The sequence below is a fragment of the Capricornis sumatraensis genome, chromosome 4 (assembly GCF_032405125.1).
Source record: "Capricornis sumatraensis isolate serow.1 chromosome 4, serow.2, whole genome shotgun sequence".
NCBI classification, from domain to species: Eukaryota; Metazoa; Chordata; class Mammalia; order Artiodactyla; family Bovidae; genus Capricornis; species Capricornis sumatraensis.
Genome location: NC_091072.1, coordinates 46,314,439 through 46,338,958, shown reverse-complemented (window position 1 = coordinate 46,338,958; position 24,520 = coordinate 46,314,439).

Sequence of the window (24,520 nt, the reverse complement as noted above, 5' to 3'; positions counted from 1 at the left end):
CGCGGGGGCGGGAGGAGCAGCCTGACGCATGCGCGCTGAGTAGGAGGCGCGGCAGCTACTTGGGTGGAGTCTCTGGTACAAGTACCGGTTTAATTTTCCTTGGCGAGTATAGAAGTTGAAGTCGTATTTTGGAGTTTGTCTGGGAGCGAGGCTGTGAGCTGTTCGCAGGCCTCTTCAGCTTCGTATGATGGAAAGTACACCATATTGGGACCCAACAAACCTATGGCTTTGTGGCCATAGGCAAGTCACTTCCACCTTCAGCCTCAAAGTCTCATTGTAAAATTGAAATAGGGCTGTAGTGAAGTTAACGGAATCCAGCCCTCTATCCGAGGCGCACACACAGACTTTTCGCCTTCGTGTAGTTTCTGACGTTGAGGCTGGTGACTGCCACTGACATATGACCAAGAACAAGGTATTTTGATAGGAACTGCGATAATACCACGCCTTCGTTGCTCCAGAGTCCAGCGCACAGTATCTCCTAACTCCTACACAGTTGACTGGAAACAAGTTTTTAAGCTGATTATTTAACATATATGCAGAGTACATCATGAGAAACGCTGGGCTGGAAGAAGCACAAGCTGGAATCAAGATTGCTGGGAGAAATATCAATAACCTCAGATATGCAGATGACACCCTCCCCGCCCCCTTCCCCCCTCCCCCCCCCCCCCCCCCGCCTTATGGGAGAAAGTGAAGAGGAACTAAAAAGCCTCTTGAAAGTGAGAGAAGAGAGTGAAAAAAATGACTTAAAGCTCAACATTCAGAAAACGAAGATCATGGCATCTGGTCCCATCACTCCATGGCAAATAGATGGGGAAACAGTGTCAGACTATATTTTGGGGGGCTCCAAAATCACTGCAGATGGTAACTGCAGCCATGAAATTAAAAGACCCTTACTGCTTGGAAGGAAAGTTATGACCACCTAGATAGCATATTAAAAAGCAGAGACATTACTTTGCCAACAAAGGTCCATCTAGTCTAGGCTATGGTTTTTCCAGTGGTCATGTATGGATGTGAGAGTTGGACTGTGAAGAAAGCTGAGGGCCGAAGAATTGATGTTTTGAACTGTGGTGTTGGAGAAGACTCTTGAGAGTCCCTTGGACTGCAAGAAGATCCAACCAGTCCATTCTAAAGGAGATCAGCCCTGGGTGTTCTTTGGAAGGAATGATGCTAAATCTGAAATTCCAGTACTTTGGCCACCTCATGCAAAGAGTTGACTCATTGGAAAAGACCCTGATGGTGGGAGGGGTTGGGGGCAGGAGGAGAAGGGGACGACAGAGGATGAGATGGCTGTATGGCATCACTGACTCGATGGATGTGAGTTTGAGTGAACTCAGGGAGTTGGTGATGGACAGGGAGGCCTGGCGTGCTGCAATTCATGGGGTCGCAAAGAGTCGGACACGCCTAAGTGACTGAACTGAACTGAAGCTTCAGGATGGAAAATGAGAATTATTTATGGAGTGGCTGTAAAGATCTCACGGGACAGTGCATATGTGGTGAGATGATTTGTTGAGATATTAGGATAATAATTTGTTTTGTTCTCAGTGTTGGAGAAAAATGTCAGAGAATGATAGGATTCTACTCCTAATCGCTCTGGCACACAGTGCGGCACTTCTCTTGCCCCTGGACTGAATAAAAGTTCCCTTTGTTTGCAAAACACCTGTGCGCATTGAGGTACTTCTCTCTTCCCGCAGTGGAGAGAGGTTAGAGGCTTTCGAGGTTGGTTGAGTGAGTGGTAATCAATGGGAATAACAGAGGAGGGGGTTACTACTTCTGGGAATGCTGCTGCTGCTAAGTCGCATCAGTCATGTCCGACTCTGTAAGATCCCGTAAACTGCAGCCTACCAGGCTCCTCTGTCCCTGGGATTCTCCAGGCAAGAATACTGGAGTTGAATATTGTAAACTTAATGGGTGAAGGAGGTCGCAAGACCTTCGATGGGAATGAATGCAGTCCTACTACAAGGAGGACTGCATCAGAGATACCACCCATGCCCAAGATCCCATGCCCAAGCTTGGTATTCAGTTGGCAAAACAGCTCACCCAGAAAGTATGAACAAGCTGGGGAAAGGAGCATATTAGCAGTAACCAACATTGAGTCAAGACTTGAGGGCCTGCTCTAAGAGTGCTGGAAACTTCACGCAATCCTAGGTGTGATGTTGAGCCCTAATCAAGACACAGATTAAGTTTTCCATCAGCTTGGAGTACGGAGAAGGCAATGGCACCCAACTCCAGTACTCTTGCCTGGAAAATCCCATGGACGGAGGAGCCTGGTCGGCTGCAGTCCATGGAGTCGCTAAGGGTCGGATGCGACTGAGCAACTTCACTTTAACTTTTCACCTTCATGCATTGGAGAAGGAAATGGCAACCCACTCCAGTGTTCTTGCCTGGAGAATCCCAGGGACTAGCGAGCCCGATGGGCTGCCGTCTATGGGGTCGCACAGAGTTGGACATGACTGAAGTGACGCAGCAGCAGCAGCAGTAGCAGCAGCAGCAGCAGCAGCTTGGAGTAATTGGGTGTGGTTAGAGAAAAATTTTAATGATATCTCTTATGCCCTGTGTTTTGGAGAAAATTGAAGCCCTAGTACAGTACTTGGAATCCAGTACTCAATAAATGGTAGCTATTATTGATATTTATATAACAAACTTGGGAATTAAAGGCTTTTCATTGAAAATTGGGTTCATCTGCTACTTCATGTTCTTAAGCCTCATCCTCCAACTGCCCCTTAAATTACGATGTACCTTGGACTTCCTTGGATTATCCTTGGACTTCCTTCCTTTTTTCCAAAAGCTAATTCTGTATTATTATCTTGATGTTCTGATATCACCTCCTAAATGTTGATGATTCCCAAATATCTCAAGTCCCAGTCTCCCTTTTCTAAAATCTAGAGCCTAGATATACTGCCTACTGGAAATTTTAAGTTGAATGGCCCACTCACACCTTAAAAAATCCTAAATCTTTACTACTCAAAGTGTAGTCTGCAGACAAGCAATACCATCATATCCTGGGAGCTTGTTAGAAATGCAGACTCCTACATCCCACCCCAGACATACCAAATAAAAATCTGCATTTTAACACATCCCCAGGTGATTTGTGTATATACTAAAATTTGAGAAACATGGTCTTAAATAAAACTTAAATTTTGCTTTTCTTCTTTGAAGATTACTACCATTTACTGAAGTAGAGATGCAGTCAGAATCCAGTTTCTCCAGGAAAGTATTGCTATCAAGGTATGCCTTTTTGGTTTGTCTTCTGGGAAACATCCCCATCATGTCGCTCCTTCCTATTCCCAATACCACTCCTGCAGTTCAGGTCTCTCATTTGAACAACTATTCTGGCATCTTTATTCATTCTCTTGCTTTTGTGTTCATCTTACTCCATCTCATCATTTGTATTCATACCCACAGCTCCAGTCAAAGTACACGTAAATAGCAGAGGAATAATTCTCAGAGAAAAATCCATGAACCTTTCCAAAAAAAAAAAAAAAAAATGAGTGACTGCTAAGCACACAAGCAGAGATCGACTAAAGAGGTTCCATTTCTGCACTTTAATGGTGTCATGCTGGAAAATGCTTTGTGGTTTAATGAACTACCTTCCTTCCCTTACTAGGCTATGAATTACTGAAAAGCAGGTACAATGCTTTTTATATGTGTTACCACTGCACCTGGCACAAATGCCTGACCCATGGAAGATATTAAATAAAGTTTTAACGAATTAATATCAACTAATTCCCCATTTAGAAATGGCACAGCTATACTTTACATTCTAACACCCAAAAAGATGTCCTTTTCATTATAGGGGACTGGAATGCAAAAATAGGAAATCAAGAAATACCTGGAGTATCAGGCAAATTTGGCCTTGGAGTACAGAATGAAGCAGAGCAAAGGGTACTAGAGTTTTAGCAAGAGAACGCACTGGTCATAGCAAACATCCTCTCCCAAAAACACAAGAGAAGACTCTACACATGGACATCACCAGATGGTCAATACTGAAATCAGATTGATTATATTCTTTGCAGTCAAAGATGGAGAAGCTCTATACAGTTAGCAAAAACAAGACCAGGAGCTGACTGTGGCTCAGATCGTGAACTCCCTGTTGCCAAATTCAGATTGAAGAAAGTAGGGAAAACCACTACCATTCAGGTATGTCCTAAATCAAATCTCTTATGATTCTACAGTGAAAGTGAGAAATAGATTCAAGGGATTAAATCTGATAGACAGAGTGACTGAAGAACTATAGATGGAGGTTCATGACATTGTACAGGAGGCAGGGATCAAGACCATCCCCAAGAAAAAGAAATCTAGAAAGCCAAAATGGTAGTCTGAGGAGGTCTTACAAATAGCTGTGAAAAGAGAAGTGAAAGGCAAAGGAGAAAATGAAAGATACACCCATTTGAATGCAGAGTTCCAAAGAATAGCAAGGAGAGAAAAGAAAGCCTTCCTCGGTGATCAATGCAAAGAAATAGAGGAAAACAATAGAATGGGAACGTCTAGAGATCTCGTCAAGAAAATTAGAGATACCAAGGGAACATTTCATGCAAACATGGGCACAATAAAGGACAGAAATTGTATGGACCTAATGGAAGCAGAAGATACTAAGAAAAGGCGGCAAGAATACAAAGACCTATACAAGAAAGATCTTCATAACCCAGATAATCACAATGGTGTGATCACCAACCTAGAGCCAGACATTCAGGAACATGAAGTCAAGTGGGCCTTAGGAAGCATCACTACAAACAAATCTAGTGGAGGTGATGGAATTCCAGTTGAGCTATTTCAAATCCTAAAAGGTGATGCTGTGAAAGTGCTGCACTCAATATGCCAGCAAATCTGGAAAACTCAGCAGTGGCCACAGGACTGGAAAAGGTCAGTTTTCATTCCAATCCTAAAGAAAGGCAATGCCCAAAAATGCTCAAACTACTGCACAATTGCACTCATCTCACACGCTAGTAAAGTAATGCTCAGAGTTCTCCAAGCCATGCTTCAGTACGTGAACCGTGAACTTTCAGATGTTCAAGCTGGATTTAGTAAAGGCAGAGGATCCAGGGATCAAATTGCCAACATCCATTGGCTCATTGAAAAGGCAAAAGAGTTCCAGAAAAACATTTACTTCTGCCTTATTGACTATGCCAAAGCTTTTGACTGTGTGGATCACAACAAACTGTGGAAAATTCTTTAAGAGATGGGAACGCCAGACTACCTGACCTGCCTGTTGAGAAATCTATATGCAGGTCAGGAAGCAACAGTTAGAACAACATGGAACAACAGACTGGTTCCAAATAAGGAAAGGAGTACGTCAAGGCTGCATATTGTCACCCTGCTTATTTAACTTATATCCAGAGTACATCATGAGAAACGCTGGACTGGAAGAAGCACAAGCTGGAATCAAGATTGCTGGGAGAAATATCAATAACCTCAGATATGCAGATGACATCACCCTTATGGCAGAAAGTGAAGAGGAACTAAAAAGCCTCTTGATGAAAGTGAAAGAGGAGAGTGAAAAAGTTGGCTTAAACCTCAATATTCAGAAAACGAAGATCATGGCATCTGGTCCCATCACTTCATGGCAAATAGATGGGGAAACAATGGAAACAGTGACTTACTTTATTTTGGGGGGCTCCAAAAGCACTGCAGATGGTGACTGCAGCCATGAAATTAAAAGACGCTTGCTCCTTGGAAGAAAAGTTATGACCAACCTAGATAGCATATTCAAAAGCAGAGACCTTACTTTGCCAACAAAGGTCTGTGTAGTCAAAGCTATGATATTTCCAATAGTCATGTTTGGAGTGAGAGTTGGACTATAAATAAAGCTGAGCGCCAAAGAATTGATGCTTTTGAACTGTGGTGTTGGAGAACACTCTTGAGAGTCCCTTGAACAGCAAGGATATCCAACCAGTCCATCCTAAAGAAATCAGTCCTGAATATTCATTGGAAGGACTGATGCTGAAGCTGATACTCCCATACTTTAACTACCTGATGCGAAAAGCTGACTCTTTTGAAAAGACCCCGCTGCTGGGAAAGACTGAAGGTGGAAGGAGAAGGGGACGACAGAGGATGAGATGATTGGATGGCATCACCAACTAGATGGACATGAGTTAAGTAAACTCCGGAGGTTGGTGATGGACAGGGAAGCCTGGTCTTGTAGTCCATGGGGTCACAAAGAGTCAGACACAACTGAGGGACTGAACTGAATTGAAACTTCACATTCAAGAGGAAAGAGACCATTTTCAATGATATCCTCTGTCTGTATGCAAAGAGGAAGAAAGAATGTCAGAATTTCAATGTAATTTGTTTCATTTGTAGGAGTTTACTACAGTAGAAGGAAAAAAACATAGTAAATTCATGTATAACAAGTGTACAGCTTTTTAAAAAGTAGCATTCATAAATTTAATGTAAATAAAGTCAGTGTTTCCTATGACTTAAAATAATTACTGTCTTTGTGGAATTGAGCAATTTTATAGTTTCTAAGTTCACTCTCATAAACTACATAGCCATTCACTAATTATAACTTATCACTCAAAATAATCATATAATGCAAAAGAATCTTAAGAAGCATCTTAAAGAATCTTTGGACCTGGGTGGAACTTTAGAGAGAATCTCCCAGGTTTTTCAGTTGAAGAAATTGAGGCTCTTAGAGATTAATGTTTTGCCAAAGTCATGAGCTACTTTATGGCTATCTAGAAACTTCCTTAAAGATATGTGTCTTAGTCGGCTGTGCTACACTTATCATCTGAAAGTGATCACTCCCCTCTAAACTACAGAATTTAATTAACTGTTCAGTTTGATTTTCACACACCTCAGTTTGACTAACCTGTTTGTCTTTCATGGGTTACTCCATGTCACACATCATGTATTACGATCTCCCAAATGTTGTCACCATTCATTTATCCCTACCTTGCCTGAATTCTTATAACAGTCAGACTAAAAACTTTGTTTTAGTGCTTAACTATACAAGGTAGTGGGCTTCCCAGGTGGCTCAGGGGTAAAGAATCTGCCTGCCGATACAGGAGAAGTGGGTTAGATCCCTGGGTCAGGAAGATCCTTTGGATGAGGAAATGGCAGCCCCATTCCAGTATTCTTGCCTTGAAAATCCCATGGACAGAGGACCCTGGCAGGCTACAGACCACAGATCAGAAAGAGTCAGACACGACTGAGTAACTGAGCGCACACACACAGTAGCATGCCTGGGAGAACCTTATGCTGGGAGCAGACAGGGTAACTGCAGAGGCAGAGTACTTTGGGAGGAGAGGTGACGGCCCGGAGGTGGAAGGGGTGACGCTGCACCAGGGCAGGTGCCCCGCTGCCTATGCCAGCAGGAAGCTGAGGGCAGAGGCTGCAGCTCCAGAGGCACGTGGGGTGTAGGGCTGGTGAAGCTGAGAGTCGGTAGGTGAGGGCAAAAGCAAAAGATTCCAGAGCAAAATTTTTGAAAGTCACTCTGAAAAATTATGCTGTATCATATTACTTTATGCTACCTTGTGTCAAAATTGTGACAATTCCTGTGCTACACAGTAAGGGCCTTGTTAGTTGTGCACTGTGCTAAGTCACTCAGTTGTGTCCGACTTTGCGACCCTATGGGCTGCAGCCGCCAGGCTCCTCTGGCCATGAGGATCCTCCAGGCAAGAACTGCAGTGGGTTGCCATTTGCTCCTCCAGGGGGTCTTCCTGACCCAGGGATCGAACCCTGCCTCTTGCATCTCCTGCATTGGCAGGTGGGTTCTTTACCACTAGTGCCACCTGGGAAGACCCTATTTTACATATAGTGTGTGTCTATTCAATACTCTGTAATGGCCTGTACAGGAAAAGAACCTAAAAATGAGTAGATCTATCCATGGTGTACCTGAAACTAACACAACATTGTAAGTCAACTATACTCCAATAAAAATTTTTTTAATTGTCATAAAAAATGTATTATAAGTGGATTTTGTTTTGTCTCCCAAAGCAAAAATTCAAAAGATAGTCAGGGTTGATTAATTCATCACTTCAACTAGGTCATCAAAGACCCAGCCTCGTGCTGTATTTCTCCCTCTTCATTTCCAGAATGTTGGTACTTGGTCCTAAAACTGTCCGCTGAATCTCAAAATGACTACAGCAGCCCCATTAATCACATCCTTCTATAAAAACATGCAAAGACCAGGAGAACGTTTCTTTCCTGGGTTCCTTTTTTAAGGCTAACGAAAAGACCTCAGGAGGTTTTCTGTAAAATCATTGGCCAGAATTGCATTTTATTCCTAAATTAGTATGGCTCTGGAAATGTAGTATGGTCCTGAGCATATGGTTCTCAATACTAGAAAGCAGCAAAGAAAAAGGGAAAACCGGTTATTGGGTAGACAGCCTGTATGTCTGTCACACCATATGTACAGTTGGGATTTAAAATTTTGTTTAACCCTTGACACAATTGAAAAGTAATAGCTCTATCATTACCTGAGGACACTGTCATCACCCTCATGAATAAGTACAGCAACTACTCCCTGCCTAAAATATTTTCCCTTCTAATCCTTTTCCTACAATGAGGCTCAGTAATCTTCTTAATCTTTCCTCCCCCCCCCCCGCCCCCCGCCCCGGCTTAAGTCACAATGTCATTAATCCCATAAATCATCCAACAATTTTTCACCAACATTGATGGAATGAAATTCAGGACCCCTCCTTGACCCTTCAGCCTATTTTCCATCATCCCCTGCAGAACTTGATACTCTAATGACCCCAACTATTTAGGTTCTCTGAACACTATGCTATTTCTTCCTTTGCTGAAAGGAATGTGCCCTCTTCAGCCAGGCATGCCCTTGCTTTCCATTCCCAAACCTATACATTTCCAATAGGAAATGGCTCCTTATTCTTTAAGAATCAACCAGGGTTTCAATCTTTCTCCTGGAAGGCTTCTCCACAATTCTTCATCAGAGTGGTAATAGACAAAAGAACCTCTACTAATAGAATTGTAAAAGTAAGCTAGAAAAGCAATAAAGAACAACTGAAAAACTAATAAACAAAAACTTCAAACCTGAGGCATGGTTATATATAAGGAGTTTTTGAGTGTCAATTGTTTCTCAGTGGCAGCCTGTACATACAATATTTTTTTCTCTGATGTTATGATGCTTAGAAATGAAAGACCCCTGTTAGGCAAATAATAAAAAATAGCATCCCAAACTGCTGATTATTCATAAAATGTTTCCATTTATTTCAGAAGAATAACATTGCTAACTATTGAGAAATGGAGTTATTGTTGAAGCCTGAGGAGGTATTCTTGTTTTCTCCTATCAGGGCCCGTATTTCCCAATATTAAATGTTTCCCTCTCAGCTTCATTGCTTACCTACTTACATTTTTCTCTCCTTTAATGTGTCATGGAGATTTATGTTTTTAAATGTTTTTTTTAAAAAAAAAACTATAATTGGAGGAGGAAAACAGAAAATTTATAAGCTATTTGGGGAGAAAAAGGAATATCAATGTAATAATCATTTAAATTATACTGGTATGAATCTACAGCATTTATCTTTTGTACTCTGATGAAGCTAATGGAAAACAAAACTAGCACATTCAGATATTTGCATAAATTGAACTCTTGAAAATAACAGTTGCTACAGTCTACTACTCCATCCACAGTTTGGGGGATGTATTTCTCTACAAAAGCTGGAAAGGCATTATTGCAAATAGCAATGTTCCCTACAAATAGCATGTGCAAGCATAACTGAGTCCATATTAACATGAAGAAAAGACATACAGTATACATGGCACATGATTTCATTAGCTGATAGATTCAGGAGTCCTGCCCACTAATCCTGTTACTGGAATTTAAGAATGCTTCAGAGCCCACTACATAAGTGAACTATTTGGTTTCCTTACCTGTTAAGGCATGAACGAGAACAGACAAAAGGCCCTAAGTGTCTGCTGCGCAGATTCTAAACCAAACACCAAACTCCTGAGAGCATCAGAGGAATATCACTTTCTACTTTGAGCAATTTGTATTGTCTAAAATTTTAAAAATCAGTTTATTTTTTCCCCGTTATTGTTAGAAAGTTCTTGTTCTGTATTGAAACTGGATTCCTTGTTGTCAGTTCAGTTCAGTCGCTCAGTCATGTCCAACTCTTTGCGACCCCATGGACTTGCAGCATGCCAGGCTTCCCTGTCCATCGCCAACTCCCCGAGTTTACTCAAACTCATGTCCATTGAGTCAGTGATGTCATTCAACCATCTCATCCTCTGTCATCCCCTTCTCCTCCTGCCTTCAATCTTTCCCAGCAACAGGATCTTTTCAAATGAATCAGCTCTTCCCCCAGGTAGCCAAAGTATTGTAGCTTCAGCTTCAGCATCAGTCCTTCCAATGAATATTCAAGACTGATTTCCTTTAGGATGGACTGGTTGGATCCAAGAAGACTCAAGAGTCTTCTCCAAAACCACAGTTCAAAAGCATCAATTCTTCGGTGCTCAGCTTTCTTCACTGAAAGTTGTGTCCAACTCTCACACCCAAACATGACTACTGGAAAAACAATAGCTTTGACTAGACAACCTTTTTTGGCAAAGTAACGTCTCTGCTTTTTAATAGGCTGTCTACATTGGTCATAACTTTCCTTCCAAGGAGTCAGCGTCGTTTAATTCCACGACTGCAATCACCATCTGCAGTGATTTTGGAGCCTCCCAAAATAAAGTCTGACACTGTTTCTACTGTTTTCCCCATCTATTTCCCATGAAGTGATGGGACCAGATGCCATGATCTTCGTTTTCTGAATGTTGAGGTTTAAGTCAACTTTTTCACTCTCCTCTTTCACTTTCATCAAGAGGCTCTTTAATTCCTCTTCACGTTCTGCCATAAGGGTGATGTCATCTGCATATCTGAGGTTATTGATATTTCTCCCAGCAATCTTGATTCCAGCTTGTGCTTCTTCTAGCCCAGCGTTTCTCATGATGTACTCTGCATAGATGTTAAATAAGCAGGGTGACAATATACAGCCTTGACATAGTCCTTTTCCTATTTGGAACCAGTCTGTTGTTCCATGTCCAGTTCTAACTGTTGCTTCCTGACCTGCATATAGGTTTCTCAAGAGGCAGGTCAGGTGGTCTGGGTAATTTTACACAGTTTATTGTGATCCACAGTCAAAGGCTTTGGCATAGTCAATAAAGCAGAAATAGATGTTTTTCTGGAACTCTCTTGCTTTTTCCATGATTCAGCAGATGCTGGCAATTTGATCTTTAGTTCCTCTGCCTTTTCTAAAACCAGCCTGAACATCTGGAAATTCACAGTTCACATATTGCTATATTAGGTTCTCAGTTCAGTTTAGTCGCGTCCGACTCTTTGCGACCCCATGAATCACAGCACCCCAGGCTTCCCTGTCCATCACCAACTCTCAGAGTTCACTCAGACTCACGTCCATCGAGTCAGTGATGCCATCCAGCCATCTTATCCTCTGTCGTCCTCTTCTCCTCCTGCCCCCAATCCCTTCCTGCATCAGAGTCTTTTCCAATGAGTCAACTCTTTGCATGAGGTGGCCAAAGTACTGGAGTTTCAGTTATTACCTTCTATGAAATAAATAACTTACAAATATTTTATCCTATGCCATAGGTTGGGAATTGTGTTCATTGTTTCCTTTGCTATGCAGAAGCTTTTTAGTTTGATGTAGTTCCACTTGTTTATTCTTGCTTTTGTTGCTTGTGCTCTTGGAGACATACCAAAATAATTCTTGCCAAGACCAATAACAAGGAGAATTTTCCCTGTCTTCTTCTACTAGTTTTATAGTTTCAGGTCTTGTCTTTACACATTTAATCCATGTCAAGCTAATTTCTGTGAGTGGTATAAAGTAGGGGCTCAGTTTCATGCTTTTGCATATAATTACCCAGTTTTCCCAATATCATTTATTAAATAGACTATCATTTCCCCATTGAGTATTCCTGGCTCACTTGTCAAATACTAGTTGACTGTGTATGTGTGGGTTTATTTCTGGGCTCTCTGATTCTATTCCATTTGTCTACATGTCAGTTTTTATGCCGATTCTACACTGTCTTTCTGTCTATAGTTTTGTATTATAGTTTGCAATCAGATGAGATCAGGAATATTCAGGATGGTATGGCCATAGACTATAGGTTGTAATCAGGAAGTGTAAAGGTTCTAGCTTTGTTCTGCTTTCTCAGAATTTCTCTATTTGGGTTCTCTTGTGGTTACATAAAAATTTTAGGATTTTTTTTTCTATTTCTGTGAAAAATGCTATTGGGATTTTGAAAGGGAGTGCATTGAATTTATAGGTGGCTCATGGGAAATAGATGGGGAAACAGTGGAAACAGTGTCAGACTTTATTTTTCTGGGCTCCAAAATCACTGAAGATGGTAATTGCAGCCATGAAATTAAAAGACGCTAACTCCTTGGAAGAAAAGTTATGACCAACCTAGATGGCATATTCAAAAGCAGAGACATTGCTTTGCCAACAAAGGTCCGTCTAGTCAAGGCTATGGTTTTTCCAGTGGTCATGTATGGATGTGCGAGTTGGACTATAAAAAAAGCTGAGCACCGAAGAATTGATACTTTTGAACTGTGGTGTTGGAGAAGACTCTTGAGAGTCCCTTGGACTGCAAGGAGATCCAACCAGTCCATTCTAAAGGAGATCCGTCCTGGGTATTCTTTGGAAGGAATGATGCTAAAGCTGCAACTCCAGTACTTTGGCCACCTCATGCGAAGAGTTGACTCATTGGAAATGACTCTGATGCTGGGAGGGATTGGGGGCAGGAGGAGAAGAGGATGACAGAGGATGAGATGGCTGGATGGCATCATCGACTTGATGGATGTGAGTTTGAGTGAACTCAGGGAGTTGGTGATGGACAGGCAGGCCTAGCGTGCTGCGATTCATGGGGTCACAGAGTTGGACACAACTGAGTGACTGAACTGAACTGAAGATATGGAAACAACCTAAATGTCCACTGATAAGCCAATAAAGAAAATGTTGCATATACATACAGTGAATACAATTCAACCTTAAAAAAGAAGTAAATCTGAAATATGTGACAGCATGGATAAACCTTGAAAACATTATTCTAAGTGAAATAAGCCATCACAGAAAAACAAATCCTGCACAATTCTACTTATATGAGTATCAGAAATATTCAAATGCATAGAAACAAAGAGTGGAATGATGGTTTTCAAGGACTGGTAGAGTGGGGATAATCAGCAAATTATTAATCAATGGGCATAAAATTTTCAGTCAAGTAAGAGAAATAAACTCTAGAGATGTGGTTATACAACACTGCACTTACAATCAACAATAATATGTACTTCAAAATTTATCAAGAGGGTTGATCTCATGTTGTGTTGTTACCACACACATACACACACACACATACATACACACAAATTAAAATAGAGGCTACACATACTCTGCAGCCCAGAAACCCCACTTCTAAGTATGCTTCCTGGCGAACCCTCCAAGTATATGAAGAGTCATATACAAGAATGTTTCCTGCAGCACTATTTATAGTGGTAAAAACCTCTAAACAACCTGAATGATCATCAGGGAGAGAATGTCTGTGGAATGCTGTATGGCAATTCATATGAATAAACTAGAGCATCCGTATTAGTATGAGTAGATTCTACAAATAATGTTAATTTAAAGAATATTTTTGAACTGTTTGGTATAAAAGTGTTTTCTAAAAATCCATGGCTCACTTATTTTTATGCACTGCTAGAAAATTAAAGTCATTTTTGTCTTTTTCATCCTTAATTGAATCCTCTACTTCTTAACATCTCCTTCTCTTTTCATTTGTTAAGAAATCATTTTCTTGCTGCTATAATAGGAAGAACAATGCTTGTTTCCTGCCTTGTTACAAGATTGTATTTCCATTCATAAATTCGTCATGGTATATTAAAACACAAATGAGGTAGCTATAATCAATGGCAGTGGAATTCTAAAATACAATTACAGTGCTTCACAATTTGACTGGAAATGACAGATTGTAATTTGGATTACAGCGTATTACAATTAATGCTAAATTGCCAACAGCAAATACATTTAACCCCGCTTCACACTAGCATGAGATAAAGCACATCAGGGAATACAAATCATTACAAAATAAAAAATACAGGCACTTGAGGAAGAATTAGTGCAATATCCATTTCTGTTAAAGTCAACTTTCGTTTAATGCTTTTGTTTTGGAATGTAAAAGGCAATCCTTGTGGTAAACTATTTCATCAAATTTACTCATTAGAACCAGTTAATCTGAAGGGAAAAAATTTCTACTGTATTTTATGAAAATAGCTTACTCTTTACAAAGGACTGGATTATAACTTATCCTTCTTTACAGAGAGAGTTTTACTGTCATTGAGATGTATTTTCATAAAGAGAATACTAAGAAAAACAAGATACTCATGGCCAAAATTATATAATTTTTGATTAAGCATACTTACCCACTAATAAATCAAATGTGGTTAATTTGTGAGCATGCCTCAGGTGGTGCCTGTAGCATATATTTATCCTGAGTTTACACTGAGTCACAGAATAATTGGAAATTTCCCTTGGGAATAATACGACACCAAGAAACTCATATACTCCCTTTTTAAGATACTAAGTTTCACTTTATGAAATTGAAATTGGATTCCAAGAACAAATTTTCCTATGCATTGAATTGTGCCTGTTATAAAGGTTATCAGTCTACATACAATTATCCGGAATTGCTCAATATGCAAGCTCAAAACAAAGATTAAGTTGGCCTCTTTGTGGGGAAAATGAACAAGATACCATTTAATAAGAAAAATTAATCTAAAGTGCCACAATCTGCTAATGGAATTCGTGCGTGTGTCTGTGTGTGTGCGCGTGTGCATACATGCGCTCAGTCGCTAAATTGTATCTGACTCTTTATGACCTCATGGATCATGCTCCTCTTTCTAATTTACCCTCTGAAAATAATTTAAAGGTTGAAAGAGCTGGTGTATAATTAACCTTTTAGAAAACTTTAAGGAAGAAGGATTTTTTTTTCTAATTTTTAGTTGCTCTTAGTGGCCCATAAAGAAACTGTTTAGTACTTGGTCTCGCTCTTACGTCCCCTCCATTGTCTGGATACAATTACTGGTCATAAGCACAGAAAATCAGTGACAGGGACTGCCTCTGGCCCAGTGTTACTGGAGAGAAACCTAAGCAACCATCGGGGGTATTTTGCTTCTCTCAATAGACATTCTTCTCCCCTGGCAGCCTCGCCCCATTTCTTATAGATTACCTATTTCAGCGGTTCTCAACCCTGACTGTACATTAAAAGCATCTGAAGAATTAAAAAATAGGTCTATGCTCAGTCTCTTGCTCTGATCAGCATTTCTGGGAGTAGGGTCCAAATCAATATAGAAATCCCCCAAGTGATCTGAACGTGGATTTAGGCTTGAGAACCATGTCCTCTGTCCTTCCCTCATACTTCTTTCCCTCCTCTATCTTTGGTTGAAAGCTACCATTTTCAAACTTTCTTAGCAACAGAACAATTTTCAAGGAATTTTCAAAAAGCTTTAAAATTTTTTTTTTAATTTATTTTTGGTGGTGTTGGGTCTTTGTTGCCAACCAAGGACTCTCTAGTTATGGCGAGAGGGGCTCCTCGTTATTGTGGAGCAAGGGCTTCTCGTTGCAGTGGCTTATTTTATTGTGGAGCACACGCTCTAAGTGCATGGGCTTCAGTAGTTATGGCTTGCAAGCTTTGTTGCTTTGCAGCAACGCCTGGCCCCTATATTGGCAGGCAGATTCCTATCTACTGTGCCACCAAAGAAGTTCAGGAATCTTAATAAATAACACAAATTAAAGGGATAAAGAGCATGATGGTTAATTTTCTGTGTCAGTTGCCTGGATAAAACACTGTTTCCAAGTGTTTCTGTGAGTGTTTCTGGATAAGATTAGCATTTGCTTTGATGGACTCAGTAAACTACTAATAGATGGCCCTCCCCAACTGCAGTTGGGCATCCAAGCCATTAGTGGCCTGGATAGACCAAATGGTGGAGGAAGGAAGAATTTCTCTTTTCTCTAGTCTTACTGCTTTAACTTCTCATCTCATCCTCTGTCCCGAATCTGGTATTTAATCAGCTCTCCTGGTTCTCAGACCTTCAGACTCATACTGAATTACATCGCTGGCTTTCCTGGGTCTCCAGCTTCCAGATGGCAGATTGTGGATCCTGTTGGCCTCTGTAATCACGAGGCCTCATAATAAACAGATGAGCACAGATAAATAGATACTCTCCCATCCGTCCTGTTTCTCTGGAGGCTGCTGAAGAACGTAGTTTCTTTGTTTTTGTTGTTCAGTCACTAAGTTGTGTTCACTCTTTGCAACTGCATGGACTGTAGCATGCCAGGCTCCTCTGTCCTCCAGAGAGTTTTCTCAAATTCATGTCCATCGAGCCATTGTTATCTAACTATCTCATCCTCTGTCTCACCCTTCTCCTCCTGCCTTCAATCTTTCCCAGCATGATGGTCTTTTCCAATGAGTCAGCTCTTTGTATCAGGTGGTCAAAGTACTGGAGCTTCAGCATCAGTCCTGCCAATGAACAGTCAGGTTGATTCCCTTTAGGATTGACTGGTTTGATCTCCTTGCATTCCAAGAGACTCTCAAGAGTCTTCTCCAACACCACAACTTGAAAGCATCAATTCTTCAGCACTCAGCCTTCTTTACGGACCAACTCTCCCATCCATACATGACTACTAAAAAAAGCATAACTTTGACAATATGGACCTTTGTCAGCAAAGTGATGTCTCTACTTTTTAATACCCTGTCTAGGTTTGTCATCGCTTTCCTTCCAATGAGCAAACATTTTTAAATTTCATGACTGCAGTCACCATCTCCAGAGATACTGGAACTTAAAAAAATAAAATCTGTCACTGCTTCACTTTTTCCCCATCTATTTGCCATGAAGTGATGGAACTGGATGTCATGATCTTAGTTTTCTGAATATTGAGTTTTAAGCCAGATTTTTCACTCTTCTCTTTCACTCTCATCAAGAGGCTCTTTAGTTTCTCTTCACTTTCTGCCATTAAAGTGGTATCATGTGTGTATATCTGAGGTTTCTCCCTGCAATCTTGATTCCAGCTTGTGATTCATCCAGCCTGGCATTTTGCATGATGTACTCTGCATGTAAGTTAAATAGTTTCTTTAGGCAACTTAAATCTCCATTGTTTACAAAATCCTAGTATTAGCTCATTGGAGCTCTAGGGTTGCAGAATTTAAAATTACTTTTTTAGGCCCTGGAGTACATCCAGAAGCATTTACCAAAAGTACTGGTACCATGATGACTCCAGTACATTCGTTATACTCACTGTTACCTATGGGTCAGTTGCTAAGCCAATAGGGCTAATAAAGATATTAAAAAAAAAAAAAAGTTCCAGTATTCAAAGTAGCTCCTGATCTAATGTAGAAAACATTAATAGATCACCACAATTCAGTACTCATTCATTCAAAACATATTTAGTGAATACCTATGATATTCTGGCATTATTCTAGGTGCTGGATATGTAGCAGTGAACAAAGCAGACAAAATCCCTGTCCTTCCTGATTTTACAATCTAACCAAGGAAAACAGATAAAAACAAAATAAATAAGTAAAAATCATACTATGTTAGAGGGAATTGTTGTTTTAATTGCTAAATTGTGTCCAACTCTTTTGTGATCCCACAGACTGTAGCCCGCCAGGCTCCTCTGTCCATGGAATTTCCCAGGCAAGAATACTGGAGTGGATTGTAATTTCCTTCTTCAGGGGATCTTCCCAACCTGGGGATTGAGTGCACATCTCGTGTACTGGCAGGTAGATAAAACAGTTGTGCTTGATCTTGGTAAAAGCAATTTTGTGGAGTGATGGGGTCAGGTACAAGACTGCAATAGGTTAAGGAATAGAAAAGAGGTGCCAATGTGAGCTTTCAGTAAATTTGATTACAAAACAGGAGAGAAGAGATGCTCACAATTATGGATGGATTTTAGGTGGGCAGCTCTTGCGCATGTTTATAATTCTAGGAAAAGGGCCAGAATGCTCAATATGCTATGGGAAACATGAAACATCTATGCAGGTGGGACACAGTTTGTGAGAAGTATTAGGCTTGGGTGAAATGATACAAGCAAGATCTTCTACTAATAATAGTATAATTTCTAATATTTATTTAAAACTTAAATGTATATAGATATTCTAAGCACTTTATATGTAATAATTCATTTAATATTCTCAGCAACCTTACAAGGTACATACTGTTACTATCATTATTTTATAATTGAGGAAGCTGGGGAACAGAAAGTTAACTGCTCAAATCACAAAGGGAAATATAAAGTGAAATTTCAAACTCAGACATTTAGCTTCAGAGTCTTTGGTTTCCATTCCTATCCTGTACTGATAAGTGTGAAAGGGGAGGAAGACTGAAGGTCAAGGGGTTTGAGTAATGGTTTGAATCTTTATCAAAATGGTTATATTTAGGAGTGGGCAAAGGGTTACGGTTTTCAAGAGTGTCAGACTGAATTTGTAGCCAGAACTTTGAAACAAAGGGGAACATGGGGTTGCTCATTTTGTTGAAGCCCAGAGGTCCCCACTAGACTAAAACCTCCACCAGAAAAGTCAACATGTCCATTTGGTTCACAGCTAAATACACATGCAACACCTTGCACTGGATCTAGTGAAGAGCAGGCACTCACTCAAGGTATCTGTCAACCAGTTAAGATAACTGAAGGCAAATATGTCTTGGATTGGGTAGGTATTGGAGTGAACCACATGAAACTGCATTTATGTTAGTCTTAATTCTTCTGCAAAGCCCTCTTTTATCTAACTTTTTCTTCTCATTTCCCTTCCCAGGCCCAATGCCCCAGTCAAATTAATTTGCTTGCTAAAGTTTGCCATTTACCATTTTCATGCCTTTATACATATCTTCCTCTCAGAATATCTACTTCATTCTCAATTCATGTCTCTCCTCTTTCAAAGTTTACTGCAAAGACTACCTACTTCCAAGTATTCTTTAAAGATTCTTAAATATTTCAGCAAACTTTTGCTAATTTTTGTGTTCTCTTGTGTCCCATTCTTGATGCTTCTTTACAAAAATATTCAATATTTTAGCAAATGCTCTGTTTATACACCTAAGTTTTCTTATTTTCTGGAATAGGCAATATACGCACAGTCCCCAACTTAGGATGGTTCAACTTATGATTTTTTGACCTTATGATAGTGCAAAAGCAATACACGTTCAGTAGAAACCGTACTAATTGTGCACTGTGATCTTTTCCCAGACTAGCCATATGTGATTCTCTTTTGCGCAGTGGATGAGCCACAGCTACCAGTCAGCACATACTCACAAGGGGAAATAACTGATAAGCTTACAACCACCATTCTGTACCCAATCATTCTGTTTTTCACTTTCAGTACAGTATTCAATAAATCACATGAGCTACTCAGCACTACTATAAAATAGGCTTTATGTTAGAGGATTTTGCCCAACTGTAGGCTAATGTAAGTGTTCCAAACATATTTAAGATCGGCTAGGCTAAGCTACGATGGTGGGTGAGGAATTTTAAATGCATGTTTTTGACTTATGATATTTTCAACTCTTGAAGGGTTTATCATAACTCCATCATAAATTAAGATTTGTATCTAATGGCTCCTACATTAAAATATACCAAAAAGTGTCCAGTCAGAAGTTTGTTTCTCAAAAATAAAGAAAAGAACTAAACAAAACAAAAAACTATAAAAGAAGTTTGCTTCTCATCTCTTTCCCCATCCAATTCAGCTTTTCTCCTCAGAAGCAACCAATATTATCAATTTTTAATGTAACTTTTTGGAGATATTCTAGGTTTATACAGGCAAATATGTATAGTTACCCTTTTTTTCTTTTTCAACAACAAAAGGATCAGGAACAAGACAAATATATCATTTCTGACCATTTCTATTCAACATAGGCAGTGCAAAAAGACAAGAAAAAGAAGTAAAAACATCCAAATCAGAAAGAAAGAAATCTCATTGTCTTCATTCACCAAAGATATAATACCTATATAAAAAAATCCTATGTAATCTACAAAGAAGTTATTACAACTAATAAGTGGGCTCAGCAAAGTTGTAGGATGCAAGTTCAATACAGAAATACCAAATATTTCTATATATTGCTGCTGTTGTTGTTTAGTCGCTAAGTCATGTCCAATTATTTGCGACCCCCCAGGGACTGTAGCCTGCCAGGCTCCTCTGTCCATGGGATTTCCCAGGCAAGAATACTGGGGTGGGTTGCCATTTCCTCCTCCAGGGGACCTTCCTGACCCAGGTATTGAATCTTCATCTCCTGCTTGGCAGGGAGATTCTCTACCACTGAGTCACCTGGGAGGCCTTGTTTCTATGTTAACAATGAAAAATTAGAATTAAATTTAAAACATTATTTACAATACCATCAAAAACATGAAATACTTAGGAATACCTCTGGTAAAAGACCTGTACACTAAACATTACAAAATGTTGCTTAAGGAAAAAAGAACACCTAAATAGAGAGCTATACTACCTTTATGGATTCAAAGACTCAATCATTACTGGATGGCAACTCTTCCCAAACCAATCTATGGATTGATTGCAATCCTAATCAGAATTCTAGCAAGATTAAAAAAATAATAATTTATAAAAGTTAATAAGCTGATTCTAAAATTCATATGAAACTGAATGACCCCCCTCAAAAAAAAAAAAAAGAAGAATTTTTTAAAAAGATAAAAAGGGAATGAACCTACAATGGACAAAAACAATTTTGTAAAAGAAGAAAGTTGGAGACTAATACTACTTGATGTTAAGACCAACTATAAAACTACAATAATCAGTACAGTGTGGTATTGGCATTAAGATAGACAAATCAATGTTCAGAAGTAGAACCACCCATTAGGTGGACAACTGATTTTCAACAAAGGTATAAATAATAACAGTCTTGTCAACAAATGGTAATGCAGTGAACCAACAAAAAACTTTAATATTTACCTTGAACCATATTCAAAAAATAACTCCAAAGGAATCACAGACCTAAATGTAAAACCTAAAATTATAAAACTTTTGAAGAACATATTGGAGAAAAATCTTTGTGACCATAAGTAAGCAAAGAGTTCTTAGGAACTACACCAAAGCACAATCCAGAGAAGAGTTTAAAACTTCTGTTCTTTGAAAGATAATGAAAAGATAAGTCAAGCCAGGAGGAAGAGTTTGCAAATCATGTGTCTGATAAATGACTTGTATCCAGAATACATGAAGAACTCTCAGAACTAACTAAATAAAATATGGGCAAAAGATTTGAACAGACATATAACCAAGAAGATATACAGAAGTCAAATAAGCATATGAAAAACATTCAACAGCATTTGTCATTACCTATTCAAAGGTATATTTTAAAAATTGACCATATATCAAGTGGTGGCAAGGATGTGGAGGAACTGAAATTCTCATACTGGTGGTAGGAATGTAAAATTACTTTGGAAAACACTTTGACAGTTTCTTGAAAAGTTAAATATACACCTACCAAATAACCTAGCCATTTTACCCCAAGGTAATTTCCCAAGAGTAATAAAAGCATCTATGTTTACAAAGATTTGTACACTAATGTTTATAGAAGCTTTAATAACTACAAATGGAGAACAATCCAAATGTCCATCCACAAATGAATAAACAAAAAGTAGTACGTGCATACAAAGGGATATTACTTAACGAAAAAAAAAGGGAATAAACGCAACAACATGGATGAGTCTTAAAATAACTATGCAGAGTGAAAGAAGCCACACTAAAAAGTATACACAGTTTGATTCAATTTATATAAAATTCTAGAAAATTCAAACTAATCTGTTGCACAGCAAGCATGTGAGGGAAAGGATTACAAAGATGCATAAGGGAACTTTATGGGTATATTCATTATGTGATCACGGTTTCTAGGTCAAATGTGTCAAATTGCACACTTTAAATATGTATCTTGTGTCAATTACACTTCAACAAAGCTAATTTTTAAAAACAGTTTACACAATTCTGCCCCCTGGCTTTTTTTTTTTTTTTCAAATAATATACCCTGTTGATCTCTTCAATAAAATTAGAGATACCAAGGGAACATTTCATGCAAAGATGGGCATGTTATGGACCTAAACAGAAGCAGATAATATTAAGAAGAGGTGGCAAGAATACACAGAACTATACAAAAAAGATCTTCATGACCCAGATAATCATGATGGTGTGATCACTCACCTAGAGCCAGACATCCTGGAATGCGAAGCCAAGTGGGCCTTAGGAAGCATCACTATGAACAAAGCTAGTGGAGGTGATGGAATTTCAGTTGAGCTATTTCAAATCCTGAAAGATGATGCTGTGAAAGTGCTGCACTCAATATGCCAGCAAATTTGGAAAACTCAACAGTGGCCACAGGACTGAAAAACATCAGTTTTCATTCCAATCCCAAAGAAAGGCAATGCCGAAGAATGCTCAAACTACCGCACAACTGCACTCATCTCACACTCTAGTAAAGTAATGCTCAAAATTCTCCAAGCCAGGCTTCAAAAGTACATGAACTTCCAGATGTTCAAGCTGGATTTAGTAAAGGCAGAGGATCCAGAGATCAAATTGCCAACATCCATTCGCTCATCAAAAAAGCAAAAGTGTTCCAGACAATTGCCTACTTCTGCTTTATGCCAAAGTTTTCGACTGTGTGGATCACAACAAACTGTGGAAAATTCTTCAAGAGATGGGAATACCAGACTACCTGACCTGCCTCTTGAGAAATCTATATGCAGGTCAGGAAGCAACAGTTAGAACTGGACATGGAACAGCAGACTGGTTCCAAATAGGAAAAGGAGTATGTCAAGGCTGTATATTGTCACCCTGCTTATTTAACTTATATGTGGAGTACATCATGAGAAACGCTAGGCTGGAAGAAGCACAAGCTGGAATCAAGATTGCCAGGAGAAATAGCAATAACCTCAGATATGCAGATGACACCACCCTTATGGCAGAAAGTGAAGAGGAACTAAAGAGCCTCTTGATGGAAGTGAAAGAGGAGAGCGAAAAAGTTGGCTTAAAACTCAAGATTCAGAAAACGAAGATCATGGCATCTGGTCCCATCACTTCATGGGAAATAGATGGGGACACAGTGGAAACAGTAACAGACTTTATTTTGGGGGGCTCCAAAATCACTGCAGATGGTGATTGCAGCCATGAAATTAAAAGACGCTTATGACCAACCTAGACAGCTTATTAAAAAGCAGACATTACTTTGCCAACAAAGGGTCGTCTAGTCAAAGCTATGGTTTTTCCAGTAGTCATGTATGGATGTGAGAATTGGACTATAAAGAAAGCTGAGCACTGAAGAATTGATGCTTCTGACCTGCGGTGTTGGAGAAGACTTTTGAGAGTCCCTTGGATTGCAAGGAGATCCAACCAGTCCATCCTAAAGGAAATCAGTCCTGAATATTCACTGGAAGGACTGATGCAGAAGCTGAAGCTCTGATACTTTGGCCACCTGATGCAAAGAGCTAACTCATTTGAAAAGACCCTGATGCTGGGAAAGATTGAAAGCGGGAGAAGGGGAGGACAGAGGATGAGATAGTTGGACGGCATCACCAACTCAATGGACATGAGTTTGAGTAAACTCCGGGAGTTGGTGATGGACAGGGAGGCCTGGCGTGCTGCAGTCCATGGGGTTGCAAAAGTCGGACATGGCTGAGTGACTGAACTGAACTGATGCCCTGTTGATTGCTTCTTTTAAACACACAAAGCTTTGTAATTCTTTTTTATAGCTAGCTACCCATAACTCTATATATACAAGAACTATAATTTTTACAATTCCCCCATTGATGACGATTTATAAATAATGCACCGGAAAACCTTGAACAAACTCATTTCCTTCATACACAAGCATATCTATAGGATATATTCCTGCTGCTGCTGCTAAGCCACTTCAGTCGTGTCCGACTCTGTGCAACCCCATAGATGGCAGCCCACTGGGCTCCCCCATCCCTGGGACTCTCCAGGCAAGAATACTGGAGTGGGTTGCCATTTCCTTCTCCAGTGCATGAAAGTGAAAAGTCAAACGGAAGTCGCTCAGTCGTGTCCGACTCTTAGCGACCCCACGGACTGCAGCCTACCAGGCTCCTCCATCCATTGGATTTTCCAGGCAAGAGCACTGGAGTGGGGTGCCACTGTCTTCTCCAGGATATATTCCTAGACTAAGTCAAAAGGAAATGCCCTTACAATTCTGATTGATACTACTAAATTGATCAGTCAGTTTTCAATGCAGCAAACAGAAACCATTCTAGATACTTAAAACAGGAAGGCACTTATTACAGGGAATTTGGTGCTTACAAATTTAGTGGAAGGGCTGAAGGAGCAAGGTCTGGGAATCTATGTTGAGTTTCCCAGGATTAATCCCACCTTGATACAAAACAAATTCACCAGGGGAGCTACTATCTCTGCGATCATACATAATTTTGCAACATTCAAAGACCTCCAGAAGATGGCCTTTGCCTCATTTCTCTTTTCAAATCATACAGAGAACATTTAACTGAGAAAACCTAATTAGCTTCCAGAACCCTAGCTACACACCAGAAAAACAATCTAGGAAATGTATTTATCTCTC